Below are 8,303 nucleotides of genomic sequence, written 5' to 3'. Positions count from 1 at the left end.
CTTTAGGAATTAAAATAAGCTGCTCTTTCACTTTATACCCAGAAGAGGCAAGGATGTCTCGGAGGACTGGACAGGTGAAGCTGGGTGCTGGTGCTTGCCTTATCAGGCTTGGCAGCTTGTGCTCCTGTGTGCTCTGTGGCAGGCAGGTGGAGAAAGAAAGGGCATCCCTAGGTTAGTCAAGCCTCTCCGAGCCACAGAATCTGGCCTGATTGCCACTCAGAGCAATGGAAAAAGACTGCTATCGAAGCTGTCAGGAAAGGCTGAGTTAGAGAAACGCTCTTCAAGTGGTACCGCAGCGACAAAAAGAAATTACTGAGTGGGACATATTCCAGCAGCATCAGAAATCAACAGAAACTTACCTGCCCCATTGACTCCAAATCAGTTACCAAAGCTAGTTCCAGTATTTTCAGCTGTTGTTCCGATTTTCTGTGTATCACTTAAAAACATATCACTTCCAAACAGTACATGTATTGACCTAATAGGAGAAGAAATGTACACCTCGTGTGGACCTGTAATCTGAAAACTTGTTTCTGTATTTTTCAAGTCTTCCAGTTGTATGCCTGATTTAAAGTGTATTATAAATCTGTATCTAGTATTTAGGTGCTTTATTATTGCTGTAAAGAACTCTACAGAGATCAGGCTCTATAAACTCATTTCAGGATTTTTAAAAAAGCTGGAGTTAAAACATTTGCAGTCTCTACTGACTCCTCAATCTTCTCTATCCATTCTTTATTGTTTCCATTATGACCCACTCATCAGTTTCCTTTGCTCATCATGATACTGTTTGAATAGCTGTTTTTTAACCCAGTCTTTCTTGACAGCATCTTTTTCTTGGATTTCTTCAAGATCTTGAATGTTGTCCCCCTCTCCAAGCTTCTGCTCTCCTTCTATCCAATCCGCCCCTGGTTGTGTACCTCCACAGCAGCCACAGGAACAGGCCACCTTTTGAAGGGCCGTGGCCCTTAGCGTGAAATTTCTCACACTGTCACAGATCTCTGTGCTCCGACCCCAAGGAGCTGGAGATGGTGGTGAGTCTATTCTCCTTTTTCTTGTGCGATCAGCTGAACACGTAACAGGCTGCTACAGGGCAGCAGGCTTCAGGCTACAACCACTTCTGCAGCCTGTTGTTGCCATTCGCCTCACTTAATCAGCCTGTGGGACACGGTTGGAGAAAAACCTGAAGTCTGAACCCAGAAACAGCTCCTTTTGCTCTGTCGCCAGTATAACTCACTCTCTAATTGCACAAGTTTTCTTCTCAAGTATAGTAATCAGCACATCTCTCCCTAGTTCTCCTGTGGTAATGCTGCCCCAAAAGCTTTTCTTGAGTTGTATGCTCAGTAAACCTGGTTACTTTCAGAACCTGTTGAGCACAATGTTTACTGGAGCACATGAAAGGCTTGCTGCCATCTGGCACTTGCGTTCTGTTCCCCATGGACTCTTGTTTTTAAAGTTCTGCCGGGAGTGCTGTTTCTTCAAAAAAAAAATAGTACAAATTCTCTGTAATAACTGGCCCGACTCATAAATTATTCGTGTTTCTCTTGGTGCCTGTAAGCCATCCTTCAGTGCCTGTAGGCATTGCCTAACAAACATTTGAGATATTTGATACCGGTTTTTGCTAGTAGGTGCTGAACTGGGCCTGCTGGGGGTCTGCCAGCCTAGACGATGCCGTTGCCCGCAGAGGTTTTGGACAGTCTGCCTGTATTTCATGGATCGCAGTAGCATAGACGTGTGCAGCTGCATACTCCTCATGGAATCCAACAACCCTGCACATTTGTCACTGAAATGCTGCTACTGTTCCATGTAAACCAAAGGCTATTGTTCTTGATTTCAAGGTTTAAAAAAGGCCATTCTCCCAGACACTCTTATCAATACTATTTGGTTAGATTTGGGATGATTGTCAGTGTATCTCTCCTTGAACACTAATAAATATAACAATTTTCATGTCACTGTACATCACATTTGGAAATTGTGTTTCTTTCCCAGAAACCCCTGTGATTCATTAGCAGTCCGTCCTCTTGCTACAGGCTGTTTTCAGGGGCTGAAGACCCTCTTTGGCCTTCACTTTACAATATTTTCTGGATCTTTTTTGGCTTAGTTCCTCAGTTATTTGAGTCTTTCGGGTGTCACTTTGGGGTTTGTTTTTTTTTAGCTTTTATGGGAATACAGTCCGGAAATACTGCATTTTCTCCAGCTGAGAAAATGACTGCAGTTTTAGCTGTTCTCTTGCAGCATGGGAATTCTTGATTTACTATCAGTCATCTGTCCTGGTTTTAGCACATAGTTAAACACTACTTCTGGCAAGGCTGCTTGCATTTTCCAGTCTTTTCATGTGTCTAAACAACAAATCTATTTTTATATTTGCAGTGCAACTCATTACTACTGTGTCAATACATTGTCATAGAAGTCAGGAACTTGGACCTGATTCTGATAATAACGCCAGCACTTAGTCACAGGATGGCACCCTGCATCCTTGGCACACAAGTACCATTCACTTCATTTTAACTGTGCTTCTTGGGTCTGCTTGGGTGTACTCTATGTTCTTACTCTGTCACACTTGCAAATGCATCACTGGAATTTTTTGTTTTCCCATACCTTAAGCCTGTACACAACTGCAGCTCTTCAAACCTTTCTGAGGGCTTGAAGTGCGTTTTCTTCAAGAAGGTGTCTTATACAAGATGTTACGAGACTGTTGGGTGGTTTGTAACTAGGGAAGGTGTTGCAGACTTTGTAAACAAGTTTGGGAAAAAAGTTATGAAGGTAACTCCAGGTGCTTATAGCATCATCTATTCAAGTTTTCACCCCACTTCCATGTGCCTTCCACCTCCTTGTTTGCAATGAATCTTATAGTTCTGCACTTTCTTTGTCAAAAATAGAACATGATATGCTACAGTCTTTTGGACACATGGCATTTGTAAATTGCATATTTTTCAGAAACTTACTTTGAGTTAAAATATAATAGGAGCAAACAGCAAAGCTGAACAGCAAATTTTCAATGATTTCTAATGCCAAATTTCCTGATCTTAGCTCAGGAGTTTACATGAGAGTCACAAAAAAAACCCCAAACCAACAACTATTTTTCCAATGTTGCCTCCAGCAAATACAAGCTGTGTAATCCGATGGCAAGATCTTTTTGCACAGAGACATAAAAATGATTAAAGAATAAAGGATTTTTATACAACATCTATTAAACTGGAACCATCATAAACACTTTGTAAGCAAAGAAGATCTTATTGTATGTTATACTCACACACACGCACACACACAATCTGTCAAAATATTAAACTAAATCTGAAGGGGATATTCTCACCTCACTGGCATACTGTTGAAAATCTCATTAACTGATGTGGCTTGAACTAATCCTATTCCACACAGCCTTGAATTAAATAAAACATCATTTTCTGCCTTGCCTTTTTAGCATTTCATTTCAATAAGATTAAACTGGTTAGAACATCCTTCCTTTTTGCAAGTTAATGAGTCACAAACAAGCGTGGAAATAAACCTACATGCAAGTGACAAGTAGAAACTATACTAGCAAGTTCAGTATATACTTTGCATGGAAAAGGGAGGTTGCTTGTCTCTCTTTTCTGAAACTATCATAGAAACAAGGAGCTATAAACATCCATCCTATTTCTAGATGACATTTCTGGACAGCCGATTTCATCACTAGCTGGAACCATCAGAAAATAATACAATTCTACAGGGATCGTTGTATAGAACTGTGTAAGCGTGCAGAAAAATACCAGAACAGCAACTTACAAATAGCAGGCATTTGCCAGGGTCTTTGGAGGCACTTGGGTAATTGTTGGGTAAAATGCAAATTTTCTCCACGCATTCTCTCTTCTGCTTTTTTAACCAGAAGTGGAGTACTGTCTTCATTTTCTCTTCCACATTCTGCTGCCAAATAGCCCTCACCCTCATTCAAGAACTCTCCAATAGCTCCAAGCATTTTGAAGAGGGAGGTCAAAGGGTTAAGCTGCACCACTATGTGTGAGAGGAGAGACTGATAAGAGTTCAACAACCCTCCTCCTGCATGGGGTCCAGAACAGGAGTCACAGCTGAGTCCTGTGATTTGGGGCAGCGGAGACAGGAACTACTTGCCTGCTAAACCCAAAAAAGTGAACCCATGGCCTGCCGGGCACCAGTCTTTGAGGAGCCTGATTGCAAATAGATACTCACTTTCTTACAGACTCTTCCAACAAGAAAATAGAATTAAAAAGAAAAAATAAACATACGGGTTGAATTTCAGGCCCTATTATATGCTGCTTCTCCATTTCTATTGTGCAGCCCCACACGTGAAGAGTGACTAGCCCTTGAGACAGAGTGGCGATTGCAGTACACTAGGAGAAAAACAAAATCAAGAAAGAACAAGGTTGTGTGCAGGACATGTGCTCCCACTAACAGAAACGTGGAGTAGGCTACAGGAGGTCACTGCCGTGGCTTTGCTGAGCCCTTTCCCAAAGCAGCAGTAGTGCTGGGAGTTATGTCCTGGGACGCCCAGGCAGGACTGAGCTGCCCTCCAGCTCGCTCTGCTGTGCTCCATCCTTTAGCTTAACTATAGTTTCTCCAAAGCTCTCTGTTTAGGAAATGGAGAATGCTTTTGTTCTCTTTGAACATGATGAAGCTGTCCCTCATATACAAAGAGTTCTAGCACACTGCATGCTAAATGCTGTGGCTGCTAAACCGGGCACTAAGTATTTACAGCTCAATTCACTCTTCAGCTGCTTACACTTAAGGCAGGGAAAGGATTGCATTTTCTCTTAATTGTCTCCAGTAAAGACTGCTGCCAGATTCTCTATGGCATTAATGCTCTTCACAGGTCTGTTAAAGGCAATTGCAGAGTCCCTGTTTTTCCAGATATTTTTTCAGTAACACAGAAACCTTAGTAGTTAATTCTTTAGATCTTTCTGCTATAAAGATGACACTCAGTTTGCTCACTTCCTAACGTCTCTGTTTCTCATATGCCTATTTGACTTCATTCTGCTGGTTTCTTGTATTTGGCAGCAGACAGAACAAATTAACACCTCAAAGACTAAAACTTTTATTGCTGGAAAAACATCCTCTCTGTGTTTCCTTACTGCTGCCATCACTTCCCTTTCCTTGGATACACTAGCATCTATGGCCAGAAATTGCAGAGGTGAGCTTATCCACCAGGTCTTCTGCCCTCTATGTTCCTTCATGTGTAGAGCAAGGATAGAATTTATTTTTAACTTGCCTACCTTTTTCCTTACTGAACCTCTTCCCACCTTACCAGCAGCGGCTCCTGCTGTTTGAAGCCGTCCGTGTTAACCCTCTGGGGTTGCTGTCCACAGTTCCCTCTGGCTCTGTGAATCAGGGCTATGTAAGTCTCACTTTGTCACTTGTTCTGGTTGTCTTTGAAAAGAAAGTAAAAATACTTTCCTTATTTCCCAGCTATCCATGGATCTGTGCTATAGCATTACCCTTTGGAGCTCTTACGTGAGTTCCTTTCATTCGCGCTCACCCAAGTCTTGCAGCTGTGCCCATCTTTAGAGATGCCTTTTGAGATTTTCCCCTCCAAGCAACTGAATCTTGCTTTTTGTCTGTTCTCCTCTTAGCAAATAACTGATATTTAAGTGGCTGTTTTCTTACTTTTCCTGATTCTGAAATTTAGGGAAATTATGTTTGTGTGAATTTATTCAATAAGGTGTGACCTGTATTCTGACATTGTTTGCAATTTTTTTTGCAGGGGATTTTTTTGAGCTTACAGTAAACCCAATTTCAAGGGTCAACTTCTTATTTAAAAAGCCTCCTACTGTTGTTTATATTTTAACCACTGTGCTAACTAATGTACCCTGACTCTGAAATAAGATCTGATAAACTTCCACCTACGGTAGGCCTCACAGTGGTCAAATAAATGAGAACAAACACCACAAGAAAGACCACAACTGGGGAAAGATTTAGACTCTGTGTGGATCTATGAAGGAAAAGAGTAAAGGAGGAAAGGCACAAAAGGAGACATGTAAATGAAGGCTTTATAAGAGATGCTTTCAAACATGATGCCTTGAGAGGCCACATCCTTGTCTCAAGACAGCAGTGAGGAGTGTCAGCCTGGCAAGCGAAAAACATTTCTCCTGTTTTGACATTTTTGTACAGAAAACTTACAGAATAAGCATTTTTTTCCACAATCAGTTGCTAAAAGTATCCCCAAGTCCAGTTTTCTGTGATCAGATCCATTAAGACAGAGATGAACAATATTTCTCCAAATCTGCATTATCATCTTTGAAAGACATAGCAATACAAGTTTTCTTTCCTTTCCTCAGAAATAAATCAGGAGCATCCATACTGAAGTAGATGTATTTAAACCAGGTTCAAGGCAATGAGATTGAGAGAAGAACCAGATCCAAGCCTAAAAGTGGCAACTGCTATAGACCTGAAGGAATACGTGTGGACCTTTAACATGAAGAAAGCTTACAAAAGAGTGCTTGCTTACGTGATGCATGCAGATGTTCCCAAACTATTCTGGACACATATTAACACATCTTTGGCTACCACAATTATCTCCTTTGGTTTTAAAAACCTGTAGAAAAAGCTGATCTGATTAAAGTCTCTAAAACACCACGTTTATCAAAGAGTTTTACAAACTCAATTTAAACTCAAGGCTTTTCAAACCTCTCCCGTGCAGGAGAAACAGCTGCATGTAACCCACATACACAGCTTTTTTCTTACTCTTTAGCCACCAGATGTGTACTAGAACACAGTAACCCAGAGAATACCTGGGAATGGGGGATACGGAGGATGGGGAAGGTGTCAGAGGTGTGGGGGAAGGCAGGGCCCTGCAGAAAACAAATTTTGCATTGGAGTAAGGAAAAAACTACTACCTGATAATATCTGAACGGGAAGGAGGCATGGGGATTGGCGAGCAGATGCTGGCTGTGGCTGGGGACAAGACAGTGGTCAGGGAGTCAGAGTGCAGAGGAGAGAGGGAGTCCAGGATCTGGAGTGGGAATTGAAAATAGGGTTATTGTTAAAAACATGTAGGGCTACAACAGTCTTGATTAGCTCTCAAAAGTCTGCTTGCTGGTGAAGCCTACTTTGTATTCTGCTCCTTCATTTTATCCTTCTTTCCCAATGAGTAATTTTTCCTAAAACCTGATAAGCCAGATCCCACAAATAATTGCATAGTATCCAGCCCCTTCTCTCTTTCACCCGTCAAGTGTTTTGCTGAGCTGAGTCCAGCTCCCCTCAGCTCCTCCTTTGGGCCCATTTGCTTTGTTTCCCTAGCCTAGCATTAGCAGTCTCCCAAGCGTCTACAGATGTCCCACGCTTTGCTGTTCTTCACAAATTGCATAAAACAGCTTCAAGCACCAAAGACAGCCAGATAACATGGTACTACAGCATCCTACAGGAGAAAAATAGCACAGGACTACAAGCAGGATCAGCTCTAGATTTTTCACATAATGTGTCAAATAGTGGCTAATCTGGTCCCTGTACTAGAATGCCTCTCTTAATCCTGCAATCCTAGCTTAATCCCAAGCCTTCAGTACAATACAATTTCTACTTAAAGTAAGTGGAAGTGGATAGGCTCACTAATTTTTAGAAGGAACTCATAATTCTATGTTTTTTTGCCTTCAGTTGCAGAAGGCTGAACTGCATTACGCAGCAGCGCCCATTCAAGATTGTTATCCTCATCCAATATTCAGCCTTCTCCTGCCTCTGTGAGTCACTAGCACATTCAATTCAACAAGTTGTTTTGAAACAACACCACTGACCTAACATACAAGGGAAGCCATGAAATGGTGCTGCAGTGCAACTTCTCCAAGGCAAAAGCCGCTTGGGAAATGCAGAGTGAGCTGATGTTGAAATCGGGATAACACATGGATGACCAAAGTCTGACACCCTCACCGAATTAGCTTATTCATGCAGTGTGAGGTTAAATGTCTGGTAAGGAAGAACACTAAATAGCTGTCTATGGGTCTCAAACTTAAAGTTATGCTATTGAACTGGAATGACTCTAAATCTTACTCCCAAATAGAAGAAAAAAAGACAAGCCTAAGTCAAGGAAACTGAGGAGAAAAGGAATTTATTTTTTTAAGTAAAATTAAACTATTTTACAGAGTTAATATTATATGGATCTGATAAACGTGCTGAAATGGAATGGAAGTTGGTTCTATAAATCAATACACAAATGTATGACTGAAATTACCGTTGGGACACTAGCCTCAGGAGAAATTCAAATTCTGCCTGGACACATGATTTCCCATGCTTTCCAGCAACATTATTCCTGTCTATTCTCTAGCAAAGAAAGATCTAACAATTTGAGAATAATAAGCATACCCCACAAAACA

The sequence above is a fragment of the Tauraco erythrolophus genome, chromosome 2, assembly GCF_009769465.1.
Source record: "Tauraco erythrolophus isolate bTauEry1 chromosome 2, bTauEry1.pri, whole genome shotgun sequence".
NCBI lineage: Eukaryota > Metazoa > Chordata > Aves > Musophagiformes > Musophagidae > Tauraco > Tauraco erythrolophus.
The sequence above is the reverse complement of the archived record's forward strand: the minus strand, read 5'-3'. Positions refer to the sequence as shown.